At 41.2% G+C, this 12,109-nt stretch overlaps 1 non-coding gene across 1 annotated transcript; it reads left to right on the forward strand.

Moving 5' to 3' along the window:
* The first annotated feature begins 11,777 nt into the window (after nucleotides 1–11,777).
* trnaa-agc (transfer RNA alanine (anticodon AGC)) lies at nucleotides 11,778–11,850 on the forward strand. Its single transcript has one exon. It is a non-coding gene; the product is annotated as a tRNA-Ala (tRNA).
* Nucleotides 11,851–12,109: the final 259 nt, after the last annotated feature.

Genomic DNA, 12,109 nt, shown 5'->3' on the forward strand with positions numbered 1-12,109 from the left:
GGGAAAATAATAAAGAATAAGATACTGTATGAATCTCTTTTAATAAGAAAATCTATTTTGGCACCGTTAGTAATACTTCAATTTTTTTTTCAATGCAACTGCAGACAGGACAAGCTATATATACAGTGCCTTCAGAAAGTACTCACACCCCATTGTTTATTTCTCATTCTGCTGTGTTGCAAAGTCAAATTAAATCATATTTAAATGTTTTTCTCCACTCCTGTAGAAGCAATTCTTTATAATGTTCAAATGAAATTAAGTATTTATAATTCTGAAGACATCTATTAAAAATAAAAATGGAAAATTACTTAATTGATAAGTATTCACTCCCTTTGTTTCAACAACCTAATTTGGGTCAATTATCTTGAGAGATCACACTAAATACATTAACAAGGTACACCTGTGTTCATTTCAAATTCACCGGTGTTCAATTGCTTGATTGCACAATAGATATCACTGACTGTGAGGTCTCACTGAAACAGCAGATCAGATCAGTCCTGCTGTCATGAAGACCAAGGAGCTACCTTTGGAACTTTGAGATGAAGTTGTTAGGAGGAAAAAAAACTGGAGAAGGTTATAAAAAGATTGGCAAAGTTTTGAACCTTCCTAGGAGCACCGTTAAATCCCATTGTAACTAAATAGAAAAAAACATGGCAAAACCCAGACACTACTAAGATCAGGCCCTCCTACCAAATTGAGCAACCGGACAAGAATGGTGATTGTCAGAAAAGTGACCAAAAGTGGCCAGCTCCAACACTGACAGAGTTGCAGAGCTTTTTGGCTGAAATGGGAGAAACTGCAGACACAAACAATCTCTTGTAATACAATACTTTTGTAAATGAGAAATGTAGATCTTTCATTTTGAAAAACAAATGTTCTTGAATAAAAAATATTTTTGATTCATAAATGTGTTGAATTTAGTGTTCTTAAAACGAGGAAAAAAATGTTAAAATGTGGAGGTGTAATGGGAACAAAATGCAACAAAATTCCAGTGGGTGAATACTTTCTGAAGGCACTGTATATACACTCCTCTACTGTGACAAGACCCTGCTGACACTACCCTGACTCAGGTAATTCACACACACAAAAACACAAGACAAAAGGCATTTTAAGGTCAAGCAGGATTTAACACAACAGAGTGTAGAAGAAGCTACACCACTCCATAACCCTGCTTCACAACAACTAACACTCATCTTCTAACTCTGCTGGTATTCTCAAGCTAACCCTGTCAGCCTGTTGAAGGTGTAACTGACAGGTATCACATGATGCACAGTTTATATGCACATCCTATTCACTCCCGGAAAGATACCAGTGTGCAGCATTAATGTATCAGCTACTACCAGAAATATTTGTTTATGGATAATGTCATAATGCATTTATTTTACATTGTTAGAGAGTGAGACTGCAGGGAGGAATAAAGATTTCATGATACTATTACTGTTACACCTGTAGCGGCAAGGCTTATTAAAATACAGGAATTAAGTTTTGCGCTCTCTTGCCAGTGAGGCCCCATCTCTCTCTTCATCTCTGTGGTGCAGCCACAGATAAGCTATTCATGCAGGCTGATTTAAGGTTTCTTTGATAAGGGACAACTCCCAAATGGGGATGCACTTAGCTAAGCCTGGCTATCATGATCAATGGTCATCCATTGGCGCCTATCTGTCTAGGGAGTGCCAGATGGAAATCTGGACTGCATTCCTAAGTGTCAGGGGTGAGTTACTCACATCTCACCTTGATCAACCAATCAGGAACTGGTAGGGCCGAGTAACCCACGTGGGTCTCTGATGCCCATTAAACTTTCAGCCAGTGAACGACCTGAAGTTCCTCCAGGTAAAAACAGGCAACACAGAGGGCCTGAAGAAGAATTCCAAAAAGAACAATTCCAGGGGTGTGAATGATTCCAGGACAGGACGGCCCGCAGGCCAGAACAGTTGGGAAGTGGAGGACATTCTCGCAGCACGCCTCCTGACCATCCTGAGACTCAGCCAGGACCACCATGTAACGGCCAGTGTGTCCGAGTGCCAGAACTTTCCTTGTTCTAAGAGTCTAGAGCGGAGGTTGCCAGCGCGTAACCAGAGGATTCACCCGAGGTTAGCACCAGCAGCAGGCCTCGTGAACAGGTCGGAACTGTGGACAGCTGAATCAGTATTCAGAACTAGCGTTTCATCAGGAACGAACCGTTCTTCTTCCTGACCAGCTGGGACCCACAGTCAGTTTTCTCCTGTGCACAAACTTTGCTATTAAAGCCAACACTAACTAGCTCGGTCTTCAGAGAGCAGCGCAGCAGGAATCTCTCCAGCCGCACCGAGCACCGCTTGACACCTAGCCAGAGAGCACGGATTGGACAGCAACAAGCCTGCAACTGTTTCTTTGTCCGGGGGAGATCTGAATCCCCAGAGATTGGATGAGTATTCAACTTCACTGCATTACTGCTCGAGAATTCAATTGTTATCCCAACCAGTTGATATCAATTTAATTCCTAAGAGTTATGTACTTGTTTTGAGTATCTAATGTAGAAGTTGTAACCAAGTTCATTCAAGAAACGGTCTAAATGAATGATATACTGAACGTATGTCCTCTTGATATGTGTAACTGTTTGTAACTGAATGAATATATACCTTTTGTATTCTGCTAACCCTCACGATAAGATCTGTTAGATTTACATGCACCTTCTATGTATTAATAAATGTATTTTAGTGTATTAGTACCTGTGTGTGTGCGTTGTTTGAGTTATACCGCATGGTTGGATTCTAAGGCCATTAAAAGAATCATTTTGCGATTTACTGCCACAATTAATAATTGTCCCAGTAAATGCCCAAACCCCTACAGAACTGGTGCCTCATGAGAGCACACTACAACAGCATTCTGACCTTTTTTTTATTTGGTAGCTAGTACTGAATTGATCCCAGGATGTCATCCATTTGTTTCCTGAAAGAAAACTATCCCACCACCCTTTGTGTGAGCTACTGTCTCCCATGCTCATTTTTAAATGTACTTCCCTGTGGTTTCCATTTGTGAAACAACTTGGATATTTAGCTTGTTCCATGCTCCCACATCCCTTTGTGTAAAGGAGTGCCTCCCTTCCTGACTGGAGGACCTCATCTAGCTGTCTTGAATGAAGTCAGGGTATCGGCTTCAACACTATCACTGGGCAGCATGTTCCACACACCTACAGCTGCTTTCGTAAAGAAGCCAATTTGAAATTCACTTGTGCCCTCTAGTGTACTAGTACAGTGTACAGTAACACTTTGGTATTTATGAGGGTTAGGTGCCTTGAGGTCTCCTCAGATGGTGAATTTTCAAACATGGAACTTAATGCCTTGCGGGAAAATAATGTGTGGTTCCACAGTTCACAAAACCATAATTATTTTTGTTATAACTATATCAGAAATAAGTGATATTAGTTATTAGTATTTTTAAAGAAAATTAGTACTGAAAACTTCAGAAAAGCATTCCGTCCTCCCTATAATTCTAATTATTGTATGTGCAAACTAATAAGATCACTGCTATATAACAGATTACCATGTACTGGACTAAGTTTTTCTTTTCATTGTTGTGTGCATTTTCTTTCCTTTTAGATCTTATTTTTATTATTGTTAAAAAATGCAGCACTATCGTCTTGTAATGACATTTATTACCTCACAGGAATAACTGACAGGAAAGTAAATTGAAATTGATAGTTTAGGGATTCATGGAAGATATTTGTTTTAATAATATTTCTTTTATCTGGCAACACAACACTGAGTCGCGCACAGGCACTGCTCTGGTAACAGGTCCACATACAAGCCACTTCTTACGCTTTCCTGAAGGAAACTGAACAACTGAAGCATTACCCAGGATGCACTGCTCCAGAATCATGTTAAGTCATGTTAATGCAGTTGTGCCTTATAACATTGTAAAACCTTATAACACTTTTGTGCAAAGAAGCGAAATCATGAATATTGAACACGGTTTTACTACAGAAAGTTGGCTGTTAGTAGCTTAGAGTTTAATGAATAAACCGCCTTTTCTAATTTTCTGAATTTTAATTTTCTGCCAGGAACTGAAATTAGTACTGGGTCCATCTCCAGGAATTGTGTGTGCCCTACCAGTTGGATTCAGTAAGGTGGTTACTCTAAGGAAACTGTACTTGAATATTACCATACAAGAGGAAGACGCTATATTAGGTAATATCAGATTAATCCATCCATCCATTTTCTAAAGTGCTTTATACAGTACAGGGTCATGAGGAAGCCAGAGCCTATCTAGCAAGTAACAGGGGTAAGTCAGGATACACCCTGGATGGGATGCCAGCCCACTGCAGAGCAGACAGATACAAACATACATGCACACTCAGATCAGGGTCTGTTCACCTACCAGCACTGCCAGTGGAATGTGGGAGGAAACCCACATGAGCACAGGGAAAACATGCAAACTCCATGCAGACAGCACTGAAATTGAACCCAGGGCCACTGCGCTACAAGGCTAACCCTAACCCTGAACTGGAATAAGTGGTTAGAAAAAGGGTGGATGGATGAGTCAGACTAACAAAGATCTGTTGGAATGAATGGCTACTCCTGACCAAGACTGGGAAGCAGTTTTTAGGTGATCAAAACATGATTCCAGAAATATTGTGCCAGAGCAAACAAATATGGGTGTTTGGACTGCATTTTCTTCTAAAACATCAAACCATTTTGTCTTTAAAAACACTTAACATGACCGAACAGATGTGTTCCTTGGAGCAATACTAATGCAAAAAATATTGCTGCATGAATCTAAATATCTGCCTTAACTGCATTCCATCTTAAATTTCCAAACTTATTTATGTAATCAACTACAAATTTCCCTTTATAAATGCGATAGTGTGTGACAAGTAAAAGCTACATTAATGCTTACAAATAACACAAATAAAAATGTAAGTTTTACAAAAGTACTGATGGAAAGTTAAAGGACGAAGGAATAGAGCGCACTTTGGGAGTTGTCACAGCATTGTTTGAAAAGGCACAAGCAGATAAATTAAGAATACCAATACCAAAATGAATCAAGGTAAGGACAATGCTGAGGTCAAATCAATATACAGTAATTATTATTGGGAAAAATCCTACTGTATTATTGCAATGTGATTGCACTGCCCTTCTTGGTGAAAGAACCAGAGGCTGTGGTTTTCAGGAGGAGTGACCAGTCATCGTCTGCACCAGTAACAGTATGAAGCTGCTGATGGGTGGTTTTTGTTTTTTTGTTTCTGTTTCAGCACGCATTTCCCACTCTTGTCCAGCTTTGTATTGGAAAGTGACTCCTGTCCTGCATTGGAAGGCATCATCAGCCCCCTGCCTTGCGCTAGCCTGCAGGAGCTCAGACTGGGCTGCATAGCGTTCACCGGTTCTCAGCTGAGCTCTTTTGGTGAGCCGTTTCCTTCTGCCAATGAGTCTGTGCCATGTTCTGATGGATCATATTCCAGATTGTTGTTCTAGCAGTTCTTATCCACACCAACGGGTTTTAAAGAGTTTATCAAAACTAGTAACCCTGGCCTAGACTTTTTCACATATTACTGACAAAATAATGTCAAAATAACAAAAGTCTACAGCTCATCCCAAATCAATTAGAAATCTAAGACAGGATGTAACTTGCATGAGTAGTTCACTGCTTTTGCTATGAAACACTTGAATCCAGGGCATTATCCTCAACAACATGCCTGGGTATCTTGTTCTGCACTCTCATAGTTTCCTTCTGTCCTCTTTGGTTCACATTTCACTGTTCATTCTGAAGATGTCCAGCCAGTGTTTCTATTTCATTTTCATTTGAAATTACTGTTTAGAGTGTCTGACCATTTGTTTTTCACTTGGAGGACGTATTTTACAGTGTGTGAATAAAAGTAAAATAAATTGTGATTCTAGGTTTATTTCCCTTGCACAACCTTTTCACAGATCAAACTGTACAGAAGGTATTCTATTTCTGGACATAATAGAAGAGAAAATGTAAGAGGTCTTTTATCAAGTAAACAATCACTCTAACAGTTGTAGTTGTGATCTCTGCTAATTGTAATGTTTTGTTTTTTTTCTCAGTTGCACAGCTTGGAAGATTCACAAATCTGAAAGTGCTGAAGCTGTGTAATGAAGTGTTTGACACTGTGGAAGTAACGCCAGCTTTCGGTAGGTGGAAACTAACTTCTAAAAAGCCAGGCACTTCTCACTGAGTTATTGAAGCTTTCATGTGAACGACTCGTCTTATTGACAATGTGACTGTAACATATTTATGATTTGATCAAAAGTTCTTTGAGTTTTTTAATATAGGCGAAATGATTGTTTGCTCTGCAATTCAGCTCCAATTTCTTTGGGATGTTGGGCATGATTGTGTTGACCTAAAACCAATTAGCTTGCTCTGTCCATGGGTGGCACGGTGGCTCCCTGGGGTGTATTGCTGGGACATTGGCATTGCCTGTCATTGCATTAGCAGTTCTGGATCCCTGGGTTTAATTCAGGACCTGGGTTCTGTCTGTGGGGAGTTTGCATGTTCTCTCCGGTTTAGTGTGGGTTTCTTTCAGATGCTCTGGTCTCCTCCCACAGTCCTCCCACAGTGGTAGGTTATATAGGTATGTGCACATCTAGATACATCCAGGATGTATCTGCCAGGCACGTGTTTCTTGCTGGGATAGACGCCAGCTGCCATGCAGCTCTGTACTGGATAACATGGCTAGAAAATGGATGGATGAATTTGGTTGACAGAATTATCAGTTTTTTCAAATACATTGCATATATATTGTATTGTATGTGTGTCTATAAAACATTAAAATATCTACAGCTGGCATCTATATGTGCCCTGTGATGGAAAACCAAATGATGAAAACATTTGACTGTCCATTGGACTTGCTGTAACAGTCTTTAAACACAGGCTAATGCAGAGAAACAGACATGTGCAAATACAGGCATAAGGCTCAGAAACAGGACTGTTTATTTATAGTGCAGGGAAATAAAAAACAAACTCCAAAGGAATAATCTAGCTCTTTTTCAGTCCCTCACTATCAGGAGTGGGCAGCTAAGCTAATTGCCATCCTTAACTGAACAACTCTCAGCTCCAGTCTCTCTCTCTGTGACTCTTCACAAAAAACATGTGTTTCCCTGAGTCTCTTCATACTAAACACTTCCAGAACCTTGCAGCTCTGTCCTCTCTGTCTTTCTCTTGGTCCCTCAGATGCACAAAGCCTAACGGAGGATCTGCCATCTGTCTTCAAATGGCAGAAAGCAAAGCAACTGACTTTTGGAAGCTTGAGCTTCCTTCTTTGTGATCTGACACCTGACCAATAATCTTCCACCAGCAGGTCTTGTGACAGCGGGCAGCAGCTCACACCCCACAGCATTCTGGGAAATGCGGTCCAGACAAGAACCTCAAGTTTGTCTTGACTCACTCCCCTCTTGCACATATTTGTACAGTATGTATAGTAAAGAGACTGAATGTCCTGAAGGGACAGGCCGTCCTGAAAAGAGCTGAGTAAATAAGTGCTGCTAATTATCTGTGTTCTCAGCTTGTGCACTGCAGAAACTTAAAAACCTTGAAGTCTTGCATCTGCCGTTTGGAAAAGGCATTAAAAAAGCAGCTGAGATGATTATTACAGTTTGTCAAACTCTGCCGTGCTTAAGGTCCCTTCGAATGCACTCCTGTTTGAACGATGACAGTCTTGTCACATTTGGTAAGTTGTACAGAGATCCTTTATGTTTAGAATAGATCTACAACAGAATAAGTGCTTGTTATGACAAGTCTACTGTATGATTTTCAAATGGTGTAAAAATAAGAGCTAAATCAAACCTGTCAGTGCTGGGGCCCTGGGTTCAGTTCCTAAGATGCTCTCTGTGTGGCGTTTGTATGTTCTCTCTGTGTTGATGTGGGCTTCCACCCACATGCTGGTAGGTTAATTAACCCTGCTGTTTGTGAGTGTGTGTTCGTCTGCCCTGTAATGGACTGGTGTGCCATCCAGAGTGTATCCTGCCCTATGCCTGTTACTTGCTGGGATAGGCTCCAGCTCCCCTCCGACCCCATGTGGGATATCCTGGTTAGGAAGTAGATGGGTTACAGAACACAGCTCAGAAACAGTACTCTTTACTTTATCATATTTTTTGTTCTCTATGTAATTTTTCAAATACATTGCTTAGGATGCATTCTATGTCTGTTTATAAAACATTCAAAAGATCTAAATAAAGTGAGTGCTTTTAGTTATTTTAATCAGGCATAGGAAATCATAAAATAGAGCTTTTTCTAATTTTTGATAAGCTGCATGCCAGAATTGTTATCCTATTAAGTTAGGACTGTGTTGTAAGAAAACAGTAGTTCTATTTCTAACAATAGTGCATTTCATTTTTCAATGCAATTGAAGTTTTTTTTATTAGATATATATAAACTTAGTAGCATTAGTATTCTCAAAAAATAATATTGTTTAAACCTATCTATCAGGAAAACATTATCTTGGTTGATACTACTGTTTTGAAACGTTCCTGGAAATGACATCCAAATGAATTAAAATGCTTGATTAGCTGTCCTTACCTACAGCTGTGATACCACAACTGTATTCAGCCTATGGGAGGAGCGGTGGCTCTGTGGCTAAGGGACTTTGCCTCTGGCTGGAAGGTTGCTGGTCCAAATCCCGCGGCCGGCAGAGGAATCCTACTCTGTTGGGGCCCTGAGCAAGGCCCTTGACCCCAACTGCTCCAGAGGCGCTGTACAATGGCTGACCCTGGGCTCTGACCCCAAGATTCTCTCTGTCTGTCTGTCTCATGGATGGCAAGCTGTGGTATGCGAAAAGACAAATTCCTAATGCAAGAAATTGTATATGGCTAATAAAGTGATCTTATGTTATCTTATTCCATGTAATAAATAAATATAAATATTTTTTTTAGCAAAGGCAACTCAAAATGGCCATTTCCTTGGACTTCATAAACTCATTATAGATCACAGCATCAACACCACAGAAAGAGGTTGGCAGGAATTATTCCACTGTCTGGGGCGCCTGAGTAACCTGGTGAAGGTGGACATCTCCAGACCCGTGTCTCATCTGCTGAAACCTTCTTCCCGCCTGGTCGTCGCCTGTGTAAGGGCCATCGCGCATCTCCCTAGAATCCAGCATGTTCTTCTGCCGGGCTGGCTGCTGGACGAAATGGACTGGAAGCTGTTCGAAGACACGAAGAAGAGGCATCCTCAGTCACGACACATTCGTTTGACCTACAAGATCCACGTTCAGCCAAAGATTGTAGAAAGCGTTTGAACTTTAGTTGGCAACACGTACCACAACTTAAACAACAGAAATCAATCCCCGTTCGACCATCGCTTTCGGACGCTGTTGGCACCCGGTGAAGTACAGGTGTACTTGAAATGAAATGAGATGTGTACTTGTACTAATTAACTGCTGTCTCTGTGTTTTTCTATTATTGGAAAATAAGACTGCAAAACCTGAGACCTCTAAATATATTCATATTAATTATATTTACATTTTCCTGTGCAAGGTCTGAAACAACTCCTTAAGCCTTGCAATCTAACACTGTTCTTGTATCGTATGTGGAAATAGAAAGGGCAAAAGGGTCATGATCTGTTTTGTAACCAAATGTATTCTGTAAAAGGATGTGATGAACTGTCTCCGGTCATTCGTCCTGCTCTCCTAATATGGACTAGCTGTAGATTGCTGTAATAGCTCTCACTATGTTGTTGTTACCGAGGGACTGTTGTTCGCTGTAATCTGGTATCCCATGACACCAGTTAACTGAGGCTCACACAAGCACATCACCAGTTGGGTCATCTGTCATTCCAACATCCCAACGACTGGAGTTACTTGTGGGAAGTAACTGGTGAGAAGGAGCCCCAATTGGAAATGGCTTCACCCAGAGGTTGAATGAATATTCAAGTGCTTGTGAAGGGCAGGGTCTTTATTAACAGCGGTTCATCTCTGATATCCACAAAATGTGTCCTCTTAGACATTTCCGAAGGTGTGTGTCCAATGTTGTACACTGGGCCAAGGAAATGTCGGGGAATGACGATGCCTAAATAAAGGAATTTATTTTATTTTGTAACTGACCGCACCGCCTAGCAGTTTGAGAGGGTGCCAGGACTCTCTGGGGAAAGCAGGGATATTGGGGATTTGGGGGTACAGAGAATTAAGTTGTGGTGGCAAATGTAAGGGTACGTTCAAGGAAAGAACCTTCTACGTCTTTTTAAAAGTGATTATTCATGATAGTTCGTAGGAACACTGCCCCTTCTCTGTCCTGTGGCTGTGGTCCAGTAATATACAGCCAGAGTGCTGATAGTCTTGCAGATGGAAGAGGAGGTTCATCCTGTTGATATCAAGGCAGTGTAGGACTGCACACGTCATAGTGACTGTGCAGCTCCTACTGGACTGGTCCACAGAGCAAGTGAGAGGCGAGCAACACGCTGTTCTGAATTTCCTAAGACTCATTCCCAAGGTCAGAGGAGCAGCACTGAGCTGAAATGACCTGAAAAGATCTGTTACAGAAGTCTCTGAAGTTTATCTTTTTAGAGCTGCAAATACAATTAATTTGCAAATATAATTTCTGTTTTACTTATAAGTCAAACATGCTACAGAGGAGAGACCTCTGTAACTACAGTGAACTAAAATGACCTGAAACAATCTGCTCCTCTGACTTTGTGAGTGAGTGAGAGAAGTGAGAGTGTTCAGAACTGTCTTAAATAATGACTTTTAAAAAGAGGACATGTCCTTACACTGGCCTACAAACGTTATGCTCGGAATCCCCAAATCCTATCCCTTTTCACTCTCAAAAGTGTAGAGTACCATCCTAATGAAAATTTCAACAAATCTATTAAATTAACAGTCAGAGGGGCCAGATCGCATTTAAGACATACACTGAATTTAAATATGTATTTAATTTTTGTATTTGTTGCTCCCCAGGAATTCTGAAAATTCACTATTGCATATTAAGGCTCTACATCTATTAGCTGAAATATCGAATCTTATAGACATTAAAATACATTGTTAAATTGCACTGATTAATAAACAAGAATTAATTAAACTTCACTGTGTATATTTCTGGTGTGTCTTTAAAGCAATTTTAGGGAAATTTTACAATAAAATTCAAGCGACTGAAGCAAGTTCATTTCTTACTGAGGATATTATTTCCACTGTATTCAGAAACGTTCTAATATAATCTGGTGTTCTGCTTAGTCCGCTACTTCACCAACAACTACAGGGCAGCAGCTGTTACTGTGGATTCCTTACAAATGAGGGACCTCTCGCATCCTCATAACCTCATCATCAGAAAGTTGTGAGTTTCGGGGCAGGGCCACTTCCTCTCTTGCTCTTTTCAGACACTTGCGGCAACTGTTCGCTCATAACCACATCTGGAATGCGTGACCTTTACACGGGGGAGAAGCAACGCCGCATCCCTTTCCTAAAGAACATTCACATTCAGAAATAAGTCAAGAAATTTGCGCTGCTGTCAGCCTGCCCATGTTGCCAAAGAAAGATTCACTCGGCGTCAACATGGCAGAACAGCGATCACTTGAAAACAATGTTCCACACTCCGTAAGCAAGAACTTCAGTGTTTGCAGTCACCTGATATGGCGATAGTCAAAGGAACGCAAAACACGAAGCGTCAAAAGACAAGATGAGTTGATGGAAAGAGCATTGAATTGATGAGCACAAAAGTTCAGCTCGTACAATAGGCAACGAAGGTCCCAGCGTCGTCATCGCACTTGAAAGGACTGCCTTGCAGACCAAGGTCAGTGGGCGGTGCCCTGTAGAGGGGCAGAGGTGGTAAGACATGATGCAGAGAAACCTGAAGCGAGGGGGATTAGCTCAAATGGTAGAGCGCTTGCTTAGCATGCAAGAGGTAGCGGGATCGATGCCCGCATCCTCCAGGTCTGAGTTTGGAGCACCGGGAGCCAGGCGCTCTCCTTTAGCCTCTGCGACTTCTGACAGGTGCTCCTCCGTTGCGGAGAGAACGTCCTTCAGTTGTCAAGCGTTGAAGGGCCACGCCTCCTTCCCAACCTCAGTCTGCACTGAGTGCGTCTCCGGCATTTTCTCGTCCAATTTGTCAGCTTAGCAAGTGAAAAGTATATCGGAGTAAAAACAGTGCTGATAATACTCTCACAAATTGTTAGAAGACGTGCTTTTGAT

The sequence above is a fragment of the Atractosteus spatula genome (genome assembly GCF_055471065.1).
Source record: "Atractosteus spatula isolate fAtrSpa1 chromosome 10 unlocalized genomic scaffold, fAtrSpa1.hap1 SUPER_10_unloc_6, whole genome shotgun sequence".
NCBI lineage: Eukaryota > Metazoa > Chordata > Actinopteri > Semionotiformes > Lepisosteidae > Atractosteus > Atractosteus spatula.